Source organism: Vombatus ursinus, unplaced genomic scaffold, assembly GCF_900497805.2.
Source record: "Vombatus ursinus unplaced genomic scaffold, bare-nosed wombat genome assembly UNPS02008685.1, whole genome shotgun sequence".
NCBI classification, from domain to species: domain Eukaryota; kingdom Metazoa; phylum Chordata; class Mammalia; order Diprotodontia; family Vombatidae; genus Vombatus; species Vombatus ursinus.
In genome coordinates, this window is record NW_020948463.1 from 166,014 (window position 1) to 182,762 (window position 16,749).

The 16,749-nt window shown below is 35.8% G+C and overlaps 1 pseudogene; it reads left to right on the top strand.

The window, feature by feature from the left end:
- The first annotated feature begins 750 nt into the window (after positions 1-750).
- Positions 751-2,025, top strand: LOC114034245 (annotated as a pseudogene).
- The last annotated feature ends 14,724 nt before the right edge of the window (positions 2,026-16,749 follow it).

Below are 16,749 nucleotides of genomic sequence, written 5' to 3' on the forward strand. Positions count from 1 at the left end.
GGGGGCAAGTATCACCTCTGTCACATAAAGTGTTACTCTAGGCAAGGTACTTAACATCTCCACTCCCCAGGTAACTTTCTAATAATGTAATAACGCAAATTACAGAACAATAGCTGATTTGCTTGGTAAGTCCCCTCACATGGAGTTGGATACATCAACTGAATTATAACTCCAAACCCTTCCATATACTTCTCCCCACCATGAGATGTTTCTCTCAAAAATCAGAGATGTCTAATTGAGAAAAAAAGATACCAGAGGGCAAAGCAGTCTAAATCCTGCGGTAAAAGCCAATGCACTATTTATCTCCAGGGCATAGATTTGAGGATAAACAGGCTGGTAACAGTAACCATGCAAGAAACTTAACAAGATATGGAATTCATTCAAATCTCATTTTCCTGTCTGCCTATTAATTTACCTAAGGAATTAAGCTATGTGATTTGTTGCTTTAAAGGTTGAAAACAACATTCAATTGATTTTTAAAAGCTTTAAAAAGGTTCTTTAAGAGACCTATGCCCTTAAGCAAATAACACAGGGCAAATTGCCAAGATATAATAAATACTATAATAAATAAATAAATAAGGCGAGACCCAGCTGGCTGCAGGAGGAGTCTGGGATTAGCAGGAGGGATTCAGAGCTATGGTTGGAGTCGAAACACACCTACACAGACCGTAGCCAGAGAAGGAGCCAGGAGGTGCTACACCTCGAGGATTAGCAAGGTGCCTAACTGGGGCACCAGGCAATGATTAGCAGATGGGGAGTCTATGCAGCCCTTTAAACATGCCTTCAGGGGCAGCTAGGTGGCTCAGTGGATAGAGCACCGGCCCTGGATTCAGGAGGACCTGAGTTCAAATTCGAACTCAGACACATAACATTTACTAGCTATGTAACCCTGGGCAAGTCACTTAACCCCATTGCCTAGCCAAAAAAAAAAATCATGCCTTCACCACCCTCTTTCTGCTCCCAACGTTTCCATTCCTGACACCAGCATATGCTGGAAAGCTAACTTTCAGGTTGGTTCCACCCCGCTGCCACACATTACCAACATCAGAGGCCCTTCCATAGTGGGGACAAGGACTCCAAGGTCTCCACACTGTATGTTGTGGTCTTTGGCTCAGACTAGATCTTGGGGAAGGTTGCCCATGGTTACAGTAATCTCTGGAAGTTGGAAAGCAATTGCCCACTCCTAACACATGCTTCAAGCTCCAATTCTTCTATATCCCAGTAAAAGAAGTTATCAGCCTACATCCAGTACCTCTCCTGCTCATCTGAACCAGCCACACTTCATGTCCACAGATTCCTTAAGGCATCTGAGTCCAGTGGATATTCCCCTGGCCTCATAGGAGGACAGCACCAATGACATTTCCCATTACCTCGGAATGTTGAATCCCTGGTATGAGCACAACATGGGGCTAATGCACCTGCCCACTGATATCTTGTGCCAGCAGACTTTTAAGCCTGAGGCTGGGCCACTGCAGAGTGCCCAGGAGCAGCTGCCCTTCCCGGCAGATGTGCTGCTTTACTACAGCATTTTGCCACAAGACCAGTCCTGCTGCAAGTCTATCAGACAGAGGTGGCCTTCATCAGTGGGGAGAAGACAACAGAAATCTTTATCCACTTTCTAGAGCTGTGTCAACTCTGGTCCTAGCAGTAAATGGCTGGGCATTGATGGAGGCTGAGAAGCCATCCCACTTACAATATGGATTAGCTACAGCAAGGGGGCCATTAGTGAACAGAGCCACTGGAACAACGTAAAGAAAATGTGCACCTCAGTCAGCCTTAACAAGGTTAACCTTAACAACCTTAACAAGTTTCCAACAGCTGCTCCTTTGCTGTTTGTCTGGATCAGGATGAGCGGAAAATCTACAGAGTGTAGTCAGGTGTGAAGTCTCTCCCTGCTACAAATCTGAGTACAGCAGCCTTTGCCCACATCCCTAGAGACTTTCCTTCCTGACCCCTCAAAACTCACCTGACCTCTGCTCCTTCCTGTGTTTCCCCATCATGACCTTCAGTGGAGCTCTGCCCTAACACATCAAACTCAAGATCTTCATCTGCCTTTAACACATCACAAGGGAGCATGGACTCCCACCTTCCAAATCAGAGCCCAGAGAATCAGGGCTGGCGATTGTGGCTCTTCCTATAGAGGATGGAATCAAACTATCAATGATGATGTTTTTGTTTTTTTTCCCACCAGGAAAAGGACAGAAACCTTTAATTCCATGGGGAGAAATTGTCTTCTGCTCATTTAAGTATATTTTATGTGGGAGGGGGAAGAGAGGGTGTGAAGGTGGTAAGGGAGACAAGGATTAAATACATCTTCCCTTATGACTATGGAGATAAGTGACTTTAGGCAAGTCAATTAACCTCTGTCTGGGTCTTAGTTCTCTCATCTATAAAGTGGAGAATACCTTACCCCTCCCTAAACGTAGGCATCTGGAACATATAATCTGACTCAAAAATCTATGATTTTGTCTCAGGGCCTAGCTGTTCTTAAGTTATGTGACTTGACTGTTGTATAGCTTTTGAATGCTAGGCCTCTCAACCTTCTTTCTAGACCCTGGGTTGAGAAGCTGGGAAGAGAAAAGAGAACAAATAGGGGGAAAATTGTGTTCCAGAAAGCTATTCAGGCCCCACCCCACTGCTTTTTTAGCATTCTGTTCTCTGAAGAGATGCCTATCAAGGTTCTAACTAATGCCTAGAATTATTTTAACAGTTGAAGAAGATATGACATATGAAAGAAGTTTACATCATAGTTGGAGAGACAAAATAATACATATCACACACTTTATATGCAACAGTAGATTAATAATATGGTTCAATATATACTTAACAATATAGTGAGGAATTGATGATAATGATGAGGTCTAGAGGTTCATGAGTGCTGGAACCCCAAAATCACAACACATAGGTCCTGCCCAAAGGAATTCGACCCAAGTCCTCTTTCAGCCAAAGACAAAGTTTATTAAAGATCCACCATAATGGCCAGACTCTTAAGAAATCTGAGCACCTGTGAGCTATTGGCTAGATTGTAAAAATCTGAATACCTTAATGGAGACAAGATGGACAGAAAGACTATGGAAGGGATATAGGAGCAGCCAAGTAGTCTATGAGGTAATAGAACTCCAGGGACCTGGACCATGTGGCCAAGGGAGAGCAGCCTAGATATGGCCTGTGGCCATAAGGAGGTGAGCCAATGGAGGGCTAGGCTAGGTCAAGGGTGACAGAAAATTGGGAGATTGGGTTTAGCCACAATGAAATGCCAATTGATGGAATTATGGCCTCAGGGGAACACCAGAGACCTCCTTGATCAAGTGGGAGAATTCAAGGACAATCAAAGGGTTTTCTGGGGCCCATAGACAAATGGGCCTAAATTGGGACAAAGGTCTCAGCTTGGGCCCATACCCCATCATTACCTCTGTCTAACAAAAAACAACTCACTAGAATGGGGAGTTTGGTCTAAGGCAGCTCCATCTTGGCCTGATCCAAAGGGATTTATTAGAAAACATACACAAAAAAATATTGTTATACCAAAGTTTCACCTGTTTCAAGGTCCTATTCTATGGTTCCAGAGCTTTGTATTTAGATTCTATTGTACTGTAACACTCTTTATGTATAAAGAGTCTACATAATATATATTATGTTCCTTCCTCAAAGGCCCTCTTGGTAGAAAGTGGCCTCCAAACCAGGATGGTTAGCCTGGAGAAAAGAAGTATTTGAAGAACTATCTTCTGAAAGAGGATCTGAGAGACTGGTCTTGCTTTGTCTAACCACAGAAAGCAGAACTAGGAGCACTGGGTAGAAGTTATTGATGGGCCAATTTTAGCATGATCTGAGAAAATGTTTCCTAACAGAACTCTGCCTACAATAGGTACTTAATAATGTTTATTGTATTTCATTGTACATACAGTAGAAACATAACATAGTGGATAGAGGCTGGGAGACCTACATTCAAGTCCAACCTTTGATATATCCTGGCCACGTGATCCTTAGCAAATCATTTAACGTCTCAGCACCCCCAGGCAACCTCTAGAACTCTTTTTTGTTGTCAATTTATTTTATTTATCAACAATCATTTCCATAAGCTTTTGAGTTTTAAATTTTTCTTCCCCTCTCTCCCTAAGGGAGGGATTTACATATCTTTGGTGGGCTTCATGCAGAAGCTATATAATCACTTGTTAGATATGATGTTGAAGACATCCTTTCCTAGGTATGAGTTACACTAGATGACATCTGGCTTCCCTTTAACTTGGGAGATTCCATGAATTCTGATGGAATTTAAAATTAAGAGTCCATCCCTTACTTGAGAAGATGCATCTTGAAGGTGGAGAGTACATTTTAGATAAGCAGAAAGGGGAGGAGGCAAGGCAAGAGTAGGAAGGGATAGTATGAGCAATAGCCAGGTACAGGATTTCTTCTCTAATTCTGAGTAATTTTTGTGGCCATTTAATTCAAACACTGTTTATTAAAGTGTCAAGTTTATGCTTAAAAAATAAGTCAAATGTGCCGGCATAATGGAACAGTTAGGAGAAAATGAGCACTAATATCTTGACATTCATTCTCAACCACGTGCGCTTTCTTCTTTTGACCCACATGCCCCTGAAAATGTTGTGCATATATAGCTGACACAAATTTGCTGTGTTATTAATGCCTTTTAAAATGTGAAATGTGGTCACGACAAAGCACAGGGAATAATCAATTAGTAATTCAAGGTTTGGCTGTGTAGAGAGGTCTGCTGGAGAAAATAATAAAAATGATGATTTTTTTTAAGGCTTAGGAAATCCAATTTTTGCTTGCCTCCTTCCACTGACTCCTCCCTTACACCACACCCCCAACAGCAACAACAACAATAAAAGATGAAGATGACACTATTTGTCATTATGATTGACAGTTGGTTCTATTGGCTTCCTTCATTATTTCTAAGTGGATTGTTTTGGATGTTATTTGGCATAACAGGATACTTGTTAAAGAACCTTATGTATACCCTTAAAATCATTTTTTATATTTAATCTGGAAGACCTAAACTCAGGAGCTGACTGGTAAATGTTTAACAATTGGCTTTCTGAAAACACACCACATATTTTTAAGTTTAATCTACATTATTAATATTTCTCCATCATTTCTTAAGTCTAGAAAAATTAATAAAAACAGTAGATCAAGCCCTGATCTGTGGCACTTGCTAACTTCTGAGGTGTATATGCTCACAATGAAATTTTAAATCTAACTCTTGGAGAGCTGGTTTGAACTGGTTCCAGTATACCCAAGCCTAAACCTTCTAGCAGACAGTTTTGTCATATGTCTCAGAAGCCTTCCTATGATTACCAAACAAATATAAATAAGTTAAAACAAGTGGCTCTTATTTTACCCGTTGTGTTTATTTCCTTCTTTCCATTTCAACTTTCTGCCCCACCACTTTTTTTTTCATTTAGCAGATACCTATCTCTCACACCTCCACTTCCCTACTTTAATAAATGATATTTTTACATCACATTCATTTACAAAAAATATTCTTAACCCAACTCCTTCCCAGAGATCTATCCCCTGTAAAGAGAGAGAAGAGGAGAGAGAGAAAGAGAGAGAGACAGAGAGACAGAGACAAAGAAACAGAGAGGAACAGTTTGGCAAAAATAACCAATACATAAATTGAATGACATTATACTCAATGTTCCCCACCCATAATCCCTCACCTCTGCAAAGAAAGAGATGCCTTTTCTTAACTCTTTATTCAGACCAAGTTTGGTTATTATAATTATTCATCACTTAGGTTGTAGTTTTTTCTTTTACACTGCCATACTCATTGTGCATACCTTTTCCCATTCTCCTTTCATTTTGCATTAGTTCACATGTTTTTCCATGCTTCTCTGTATTCTTCATGTGCATAATTTCTTATGGTACACTAATGTTCCATCACACTCATTAACCACATTATGTTAGCCATTCCAGGTATTTGATAAGCATTTATGCTATTTCTCTTTGCTATGACAAAATGTGTTTTATAAATATTATAGTGTGTGTAAGAAATTTCTTTCTGTCATTGACCTTGTTGTGGTATGTGCCTAGAAGTAAAATCATTTCTTATAGCAGTATACCACAACATATTGAGTCATTCTTCAATTATGGGTATTCCCTCCTTTTCCAGTTCTTTGCCAACACAAAGAGAGCTGCTATAAATATTTTAGAACATATAGGTTCTTTTCTTTTTTTCTCTGATCACCTTGGGAAGCAGACCTGGTAGTGGCATTGCTGGGTCCTAGGGTATACACAGTTTTATGACTCTTTGGGCATGATTCCAGATTGTCTCCAAAATGTTTGGATCAGCTCACAGTACCATGAACAATGTATTAGTGTCTCAATTGTTATATATCCCATCCAACATTTTTTATATTTCACTTCTAACATTTTAGCCAATCTGATAAGTATGTGATGGTATCACTAAGCTGGTTTAACTTGCATTTCTCTAATCAGTAATGATGTAGAGCATTTTTCATGTGACTGTGCATAGCTTTGATTTCTTTTTCCAAAAACTGTCTGTTCATCTGCTTTGACCATTTATCAATTGGGAAATGATGTACATTCTCTGTATATTTTGAGATAGGAAGTCTTTATCTGAGAAACTGTCAATAAAATGCAACCCCCCCAATTTTCTGCTTTCCTTCTAATCTTGGCTACATTGGTTTTATTTGTACAAAAACTTTAAAATTTAACAGAATTGAAATTATCCATTTTACATCACATAATGTTCTCATTCTCATTTATTCATAAATTCTTCTATTCATAAATGTGATCAGCAATATGTTCCATGCACTTCTAACTTATTTATGATATCTCCCTTTATGTCTAGGTCATGTACCCATTTTGATCTTTTCTTGGAAAATGCTATAAGAAATTGATCTATATTTAGTTTCTGCCAGACTGCTTTCTAATTTCCCCAATATTAATTTTTTTTACCAAACAGTGAATATTTAACATAAAAACTTAAATCTTTACTTTTATCAAACACAAGGTTACTATAATCATTTATTATCATGTATTACATATCTACTTTATTCCACTGATCCAATATTCTATTTCTCAGCCAGTATCAGATAGTTTTGATAATTATCTTATAGTATAGTTTAAGATCTGTTAATATATCTTATAGTAAAGTTTAAAGTCTGGTACTGCTAGATCTCTTTCCTTTACATTTTTTTCATTAATTCCTTTAATATTATTGGCCTTTTGTTTTTCCCAATGAAATTTATTATTATTTTTTCTAAACAAAAAATTTTTTGATAATTTAATTGGAATGGCACTGAAAAATGGATTAAATAGAATTGTCATTTTTGTTATGTCTTGGCCCACTCATGAACAATTAATATTTCTCCAATTATTTAAATCTGAGGGTTTGCTTGGCAAGTATACTCCCAGATATTTTATATTGTCTACAGTTATTTTAAATGAAATATTTCTTGCTATCTCTTCTTGCAAGGCTTTGTTGGTGATATATAAAAATGCTGATGATTTCTGGAGATTTATTTTATATCCTTCTTGTTGTCCAGTCATTTTAGTTGCTTCTGAGTCTTCATGACTTGATTTGAGGTTTTCTAGGCAAAATACTAAGATGGTTTGCCATTTCCTCCTCCAGCTCAAATGAGGCAAACAGTGTTAAGTGACTTGCCCAGGGTCACACAGACAGGGCAAGTCTGAGGCCAGATTAGAATTGAGGAAGATGAGTCTTCATAATTGCAGGCCCAGCACTCTATTCCATTGTGTCACCTAGCTGCCCCATATCCTGCTACTTTGCTAAAATTATTGTTTCAATTAACTTTGTAGTTGAATTTTGAGGATTTTCCAAGTATTATCCATAATCTATTGTATTATCTGCAAAAAGAGTTAGTTTTATTACCTCCTGGTCCATTTTGATTCCCTTAATTTCTTTTTCTTTTCTTATTGCCATTGCTAGTATTTCTAGTACAATGCTGAATAATATTGGTTATAGTGGGCATCTTTGTTTCACTCCTCATCTTATTGAAAAGGCTTCTACCTTATCCCCATTACAGATAACGCTTGCTGATGGTTGTAGGTAGATGCATCTTGTCATTTTAAGAAAAAATCAATTTATACCTATGCTTTTAAGTGTTTCTAATAGGAATGTGTGTTGCATTTTGTCAAAAGCTTTTTCTGCATCTATTGAGATAATCATATGATTTTTGTTACTTTTGTTGTTGATATAATTAATTATGTTAATAGTTTTTCTTAACCAATCCTGTAGTCATGATATAAATCCAACTTGGTCACAATGTACAATCTTTGTGATATATTGTTGTAGTCTCCTAACTAGTATTTTCTTTAGGATTTTTGCATTAATATTCTCTAGTGAAATTGGTCTAATTTTCTCTCTGTTTTTTCTCTCTCTGGTTTAGGTATCAGAACAATATTTGTTTCATAAAAGAAGTTTGGTAAGACTCCTTCTTTGCCTATTATTCCAAATGATTTATTTAGTGTTGGAATTAATGTTTGGTGAAATTCACTTGTATATCTATAGTGTACTAATGCTTTTTTCTTAGGGAGCTCATAGGAATGGCTTGTTCAGTTTCTTTTTCTAAAATAAGTTTATTTACCTATTCTATTTGTTCCTCTGTTAATCTGGGCAATTTGTATTTTTGTGAGTATTCTTCCATTTCACTTAAATTGTTACATTTATTGATATATAATTGGGCAAAATAACTTTTAATAGTTGCTGTAATTTCATCTTCATTACTGGTGTATTCACCTTTTGATTTTTGATACTAGTGATTTAGTTTTCTTATCTCTTTTTAAATCATATTAACCAATGACATCTATTTTTTTAAATAAAATCAACTCCTAGTTTTATTTATTAATTCAATGGCATTTTCTACATTCAATTGTATTAATTTCATCTTTAATTTTTTAAATTTCCAATTTGGTGTTTAATTAGGCATTTTAATTTATCTTTTTTTTTTGTTTTTTATATTACATACCCAATTCATTGATCTGCTCTTTCTTTATTTTATTGATGTAAGCATTTAGAGATATAAATTTTCCTCTGATTATTGCTTTTGCTTCATCCTATATGTTTTGGTATGTTGTCTCATTATTATCATTCTCTTTAACAAATTTGTTGTTCAGCAAATATGTTGATCTATGATTTGTTCTTTGCCCCATGCAGTCTTTAAGATTAGGTTATTTAGTCTTTAATTTTAATGTGTTTCCATGGTCCTTTATTAAATGTAATTTTATTGAATTATTATATGAAAATGATGCATTTAATATTTCTGCTTTTCTGCATTTAACTATAAAGTTTTTATGCCCTAACAGTCAATTTTTGTAAAGGTGCCATGAACCACTGAGAAAAATGTATATTTCTTCTATACTCATTCAGTTCTCTCCAGATGTCTATCATATCTAGCTTATCTATGATCCTATTAATCTCCTTGCCTTCTTTCTTATTTATTTTTAGTTAAATTTCATAGTTCTTAGAGAGGAAAGTTGAAGTCCCCTCTAGTATAGTTTTGCTATCCACTTCTACTATGATTCATTTACCTTTTCCTTTAAAAAATTTGTATGTTATAGCATTTGGTACATATATGTTTAGCATTGATATTACTTCATTATCTATGGTAACTTTTAATATAATTTAGTTTCCCTGTTTATCTCTTTTAGTTAAACCTATTTTTGCTCTTGCCTTGTCTGAGATCATGATTGCTACCCTGGCTTTTTTTTTACACCAGCTGAAGCATAATAAATTCTACTCTAGCTCTTTTTTTTTATTCTATGTGTGTCTCTCATTTTTAAATGTGCTTCTTGTAAACAACATATTGTTGGGTTCTAGTTTTTGATCCATTCTGCTATCAATTTCCATTTTATAAGTTAGTTCATTCCATTTAAAGTTACAATTACTAGTTGTATGTTTCCCTCCATCCTATTTTCCCCTCACTGTTTATCCTTTTCTCTCTCTCTCTTTTTTTTTTTTTTTTGCTTTTTGGTGAGACAATCCTGGTTAAGTGACTTGCCCAGGGTCACACAGCTAGTAAGTTCAAGTGTCTGAGGTCAGATTTGAACTCAGGTCCTCCTGACTCCAGGGCTAGTGCTCCATCCACTGTGCCACCTAGCTGTGCCCCACTTTCTCTCTCTTTTTTACCCTATCACTCCTCAAAACTCCAATTTACTCCTGACCACTGCACTGAAAGACCTGTATTTGAATCCTTTCTCAGACACTTACTAGCTTTATGAACCTTGGTAAAACACATCTCTCTGAGCTTCAGTTTCCTCATCCATAAAATGAGTCAGTTGGACTCCTTAGGTCTTTTCTGATTTGGTGAGTATCAGCCATGGCTAGGGCAGGGTAACTAAAGATTTTCCTAGGAATCAAATTTAAAGAGTATTAACAGCACTTGCTTAGCTCCATTTACATCCCCTCATGCTACCCCTAGGGAGTCAGCTTCCTTCACTTTGTATTAGTGTTCCAGAATCTTTATCCCCCTGCCTTAGGGTGATATCCTTCACACTCCATCTGAGATCACCTTTTGTGTTTCTTCTAGGCCCTAATTGTGTTTGTTTTCCCCATTGACAAAAATCCCTAGTAATATCTTTGGTAAATAAATATGCAGTTTTCACCTTCTCCCTTTTTTTCAATTTAAAGACCTTCAGTTTAGATTCAAAGAATTCAGTCAAACATATTCTTACCAGGATCTTAGTAACTTCTAGTCCAGGAGTTTATCATTCCTATATGATCACAACTGAGCAATCCAAATTGCAACACACACACACACACACACACACACACACCCTACAATTATATTTGCATGGGTTGTTTTCCCCCACCTGAACAAGAATCCCTCCTCCCCTCACCATGCATTTTCTTCTAGTGGGATTTTTTTAATGGGGGGAGGGAGAGGAAGATATAAACCTTACCGGCAGGTTAAAATCGAATTGGCAAGACAAAATGTACATTTTTTTTATTATTGTTTTTCCCTCACTCATCCATATCAGGGATAAAAGGGCAAAGTTGAGGTCAGGGCTTCCATATTCTCATTTTATTATGTTTATGAAATTTGTTAGTTTATTAGTTTATGAAAACTTAATGAAAAAGGTAGCATATATTTGGAAGGAACCTACATAGAAGCAAAGGGATCCCAGTTAGATAAATGTCTGCTATAACTTCTAGCATGGGGAATTTAGAGAAAAGGATTACTGTCCTAATAAAGTTTCAAAATCAGATGTGGCATAAAGATATGTCATGTTTAAGGCTGACATGAGTTATTCAATAATGCACATGCTAGAGTTCATTTTCTCCCTATTACAACATACCTTCGGGTTCTCAATATCTAGTCATGAAAATATTTCTGGTCTGATTTGTCAGAATTCAAACTGAATATCCCAAGGGCAAGCAAATTCCATAAGTTAGACACAGTAAATATTATCTTCTGAGAGTATAAATAAAATTATATGTTTAGCAAATATCTTTGTAAAAGCAAAGCTAGGAGGGAATGGAAAAGAAGGAAAAGCACCATGCTATTAAGGAAATAACCCTGTACTATGAAAGAAAGATATGAGGGATAGAATTTTCACTCCATATCAATTACTCTGTGACTTTAAGCAAATTATTTCACTGCTATGAAACTCAGTTTGCTCATCTGTAAAATGAGAGAATTGGCAATAACTTATCTTTAAGGTCCATTCTAGCTCTGAAATTCTATTATACTATAAGAAAGAAGTCTGCACTTGTGAAAATTACAAATACTATAATAATAAAATGTATTCTACTCATTCCTATGGTCCTAAGAAAATAGATATAACATAATTACAAAGATACACAAAGGAAAGACATTAGTGATACTTAGAAATAGGCATTTCTAATAAACGCTGACTAGAATATCATATGAGACATTTTGAATTTAAATTTTCTCTTCTTATTCACACTCTGTTGGACATGTACAGTCTCTGGTCCAGCTCATGCCTGCCTTTAAACTTATTTCTGCAGTACTTGGTTATCCATATTTCTCAGAGACTCCTTCATTACTATTGATCCATTACATTGTTGCCCAGATTTATTTTAACCGTATTCATTGCAATGAAAAATTCTTTAGCTACTTGGTTTTAGGCAAATCTATTTCTATACCTCTATAACTGAGAATGATTCTTGGATGTAGAATATTTTCCTTAGTTTTAAAAGTACTTAAATGTATTATATCATTTTCAAATATCATTTTAATATCTTTATGTTCTGATAACTAAGCTAATGATAGCATACTATGAATTTATTCTCTATAGTTTTTAAAAATAGCAAAGTTTCTTGACCAGCTACTATTTTCATAAAGGCACAAATTAATTTTATTGTAATAAACAAGTCAGATGATCATTTGTCTCAATCGCTCATTCATTTATTGAGCAGTGTGCTAAGTGCCATGAGCAATATACAAAACTATATAACACATTGCTCCTTAGGGAACATACAGTCTTAGCTGGGGAAATAAGACTCACAGAAAAGCAGTAGAAGACAGCATGTGACATTTCTGTAGTTTCCCTTCAAAACAACAAAAATCTTAATAGCAACTCTCCTCAGGAATTCTTCATTTAGATTCTGTGAGCTTAGTTATTGAAAAATATTATTCATAATAATAGCAATAAATAATATTTTAAATATAATTTGTCCTCCTTCATGATCCTGTATTATATTTTATTCATTTAAAAACATTCTTCTGAGAAGGGGTCCATAGCCTTCACAAGACTGTCAAAGGAGGTCCATGATGCAAAAACAATTAAGAACCCCTGTTTTAGATATATGAATAGTTAAACACTACCAAGTGCTTGCATGATACCTTGAGGCCATAACAACCACTCAACATATTTGCAGAGGTTCAAAACTGAACAGTTCTGTTACTGCTTCTTGTTGGCTTCCATGTATAGTGGTAAAAAGCCTTTTAGTTGACTACTGAGCTGGAAATGAGTATGCAAACAAAAGATCCCGAAGGAGGAACTCAATTACTCTTTCATGGAAACAGAAGGAAGAGGGAATAGTAACAAGGAAATCTGAGAATAGCACCTCCATCATCACTGTAGCCTCCTAACTGGTCTTCCTAATTCCTCTCTGTCTCTCTCTGTCTCTCTGTCTCTCTGTCTCTCTCTGTCTCTCTGTCTCTCTCTCTGTCTCTCTGTCTGTCTTTCTCTCTCTGTCTCTCTCTTTCTGTCTCTCTCTCCCCCCACTCCCAGTAAGTCAATAAAGATTTATTAAGGATTTACTATGTTCCAGCCACTGTGATAAACCCTGTGGATACAAAGAAATGTAAAAAACACTCACTGCTCTCAAGGAGCTCACAGTCTAAAGAAGGAGACAACATGCAAACAACTATGTACAAATAAGCTAGGAGAAATTGCAAATAACCAACAGACAGAAAGCAATAGCATTAATTGGGATCTGAAAAGGTTTCTTATAGACGGTGAGATTTTAGCTAGGACTTGAAGGAAGCCAGGGAAGCCAGGAGGTGGAGATAAGGACATAAAGAATGCCAGGCATGGGGTCAGCCACTATAAATGCCTGGAACAGCAAGGAAGGCAATGTCACTAGATGATAGATTATGGGTGGGGTGTAACATATAAGAAGATTAGAAAGGGATAGGTCTGAAGGACTTTGAATGCCAAACAGAGGATTATATGATCATGGAGGTGATAAGGAGACACTAGAATTTATTGTGTAGAGAGAGACATAGACCTGCACTTTAGGAACATTTCTATATTCTACAAACCATCTGGACACAACTTTAGGATTATTTCCCACTGTTCCCCTGGTCATATCATGTACTGTAGTTAAAGTGGACCACACTCTTCCCCCAAACATTCCCTTTGCTTTCTTTCCCACTTTTTCTTCTGGGTGTTATTTCTGATTTGGCTACTTCCCACCCCCACCAACCTACACAGCCTTTTCTAGTTTTTTAATTAAAATCCTTTCCCATCTTTCACAAATCAATACAAATTCTACCTCTTTAACTAGTGTATTCTTTGTTCCTCCTAAAAGGGGTCTCCAAACCTTCACTTCAGTTTATTTATACCTTTATCGAGCATTTACATTTTAGCTTGTGTAAGTTATTTATGTACTTGTCATTTCCTTTACTAGATCATAAGTTCCTCAAGAGAAAGAACTGTGTCTTAATTTTCTATTTCTTTCTGTACCTAGCACAATGTTTTGCAAATAGTAAGCACTTAATATATTTATTTAATAGCATGCATGCTGCTGTTATGAAATATACATAAAGTAATATCTCATAGTGAGAAGTTGTCTTTTCATTTTCTAAAAATTGACATCACTATTAAGATATCATGTTACCTACTTTCTAAACTGGAGGTTTAAAATTTGTCATTATCTTCCCAGAACAGATTATATTCAAGTCAAAGGTCATTTTGATTATCCTTATTATACTTTGGTCTTGGTTATATTTTGTAATAATAGCTAACCATTATATAGTGTTTTAAGTATTCTGAAATGCTCTATATGCTTCAGCTTATTTGATCGTGTGACTACCCTGTGAAGACAGTATTATTACTATACAGTATTACATCCAGGTGAAGAAATTTCAGTTGAAAAAGGTTATGTTACTACCTAGGTTCACAATCCTGCATCAGAGGCAATTTTCAAAACCAGATTTCTCCAGGGTCCAAGTCCAGTACTTTCTGTCAATAATAATACAGCTAATATTTATCTAGTACTTTAAGATTTACAAAAAGCTTTACAAATATTGTCTCATTTGAACCTTTCAATAGTCCTATAAGGTAGGTGCTATTATTAGTTCCATTTTACAAATGAGAAAACTGAGGCTAAGAAAAATCAAGTGACTCTCTCAAAGTCACATAGCCTATAAGTGTCTGAAGAGAGAGTCAAATGCAGAACTTCATCAATCCAATTTCTCTACTATCTGTACCATACCATGATGCCTCTCCTGTTGAATAACCCAACCCAAAATGTTGAATTCCAACCTTAAGTTCACTATTTGAGCACCACTTGAAATAACTATGGGTACATCATTGATTCAACTAGAATTCAACTAAACTAAAATATACTAAATGACTATTATGTGGATAATATTGTGCTAGGCACTGAAGATACAAAGAAAAAATGAAATAGCCCCTGACCTCAAGGAGCTTATAGTCTATTGGTAATTAGACTTGTTGGTTCAATTTGGCTCAAGAGGGAAGAACTAGAAGCAAGGGATGAAAATTCTCAAGAGACAGACTAGGTTCCCTATAAGAAAACACTTTCTAGAAATTAAAGGAATTCAATGGTAGAATGGGCTACCTTGAGAAGAAGTCTACTTCACTAGAAATCTCAAAATAAAAAATTAAAAAATTTATTGAAGATGTCATAGAAGGTATTTTCACATTTATGTTGGGCTATGTCACCACCCCACCAAGGACCTTTCTTGAGATTTTGTATCTATTTCTGGTTACTATATTCAGTATTCAGGCTATCATGTTATTAGATCAAACTAGAATATACTTCTTTTAAGAGATCTACCTGTTGGTTTTGAAAGGGAGGAATAAAGCAATTGCTTTGTTCATATTTTTCTCCTTGCTCTTAATTTCATTTCAACTTTAGTCTACCTGTTTAGGTATGTTGGTGCTTGAAGAATGACACTTATGGGGCTATAAAAATGTGCGTACCATTTGACCCAGCAACAGTACTTTTAGGGCTGTATCCCAAAGAGATCATACAAATGGGAAAAGGACAAACATGTACAAAAATATTTATAGCAGCTCTTTTTGTGGTGGCAAAGAATTGGAAATTGAGAGGATGCCCATGAATTGGGGAATGGCTACGAGTTATGCTATATGAATGTAATAGAATACTATTGTGCCATAAGAAATGATGAACAGTCTGACTTCAGAAAAACCTGGAAAGACTTGTATGGTCTGATGCTGAATGAAATGAATAGAACCAGGAGAATGTTGTACACAGTAACAGCCACATTGTGTGATGACTAATATTAATAAATTTAACCCTTCTCAGCAATACAAGGATCTAAGACATCTCCAAAGGCCTCATGATGGAAAATGCTATCCACATCCAAAGAAAGAACTATGGAATTTGAATGCAGATCAAAGCATACTATTTGCTATTTTTTTTCTTCTGTTGTGTTTTGTTTCCTCTTTCTGGTGGTTCCTCCTATTGGTTCTAATGCTTACTTAGAACATCGCTAATGAGAAAATATGTTTAATAGGAATGTATATGTATAGCCTATATCAGATTGTGTGCCATCTTGGGGAAGGAGGTGGAGAGGGAGGGGGAGAAAAATTTAAAACTCAAAAGCTTATGGAAGTGATTGTTGATAATTCAAAATAAATTAATTTTTAAAAAATAATGACATGTAGACGCCATTGACAATATTATGCTTTTCCTATTTTGAGTATGTACCTCATTATTTCACAGGGAAAGACAGGCAGGGGAACTGTTTCATCTTGGTCCTAAATGCCATTTGACCATCTAGGCCCTTATTGTCAAAAAGTATTGTAGTACAGAAATAATAAATCACTTATGAATAGTATTTTAAAATTTATAAATCATCTTTCTCTTAACAATCTTATGAGGTAGATACTAAAAGAATTATTAGCCTATCTTTTAAATATGTGGAAACTGAGGTCTAGAGAGGTTAATTAATCATAAACCCACAGTTAGAAAATATCAGAATTAAACTGAAAACCCAGATCATTTGATGTCTAATCTAATGATCATTCCACTATGCCATGCTGCTAAACTAGAAAATG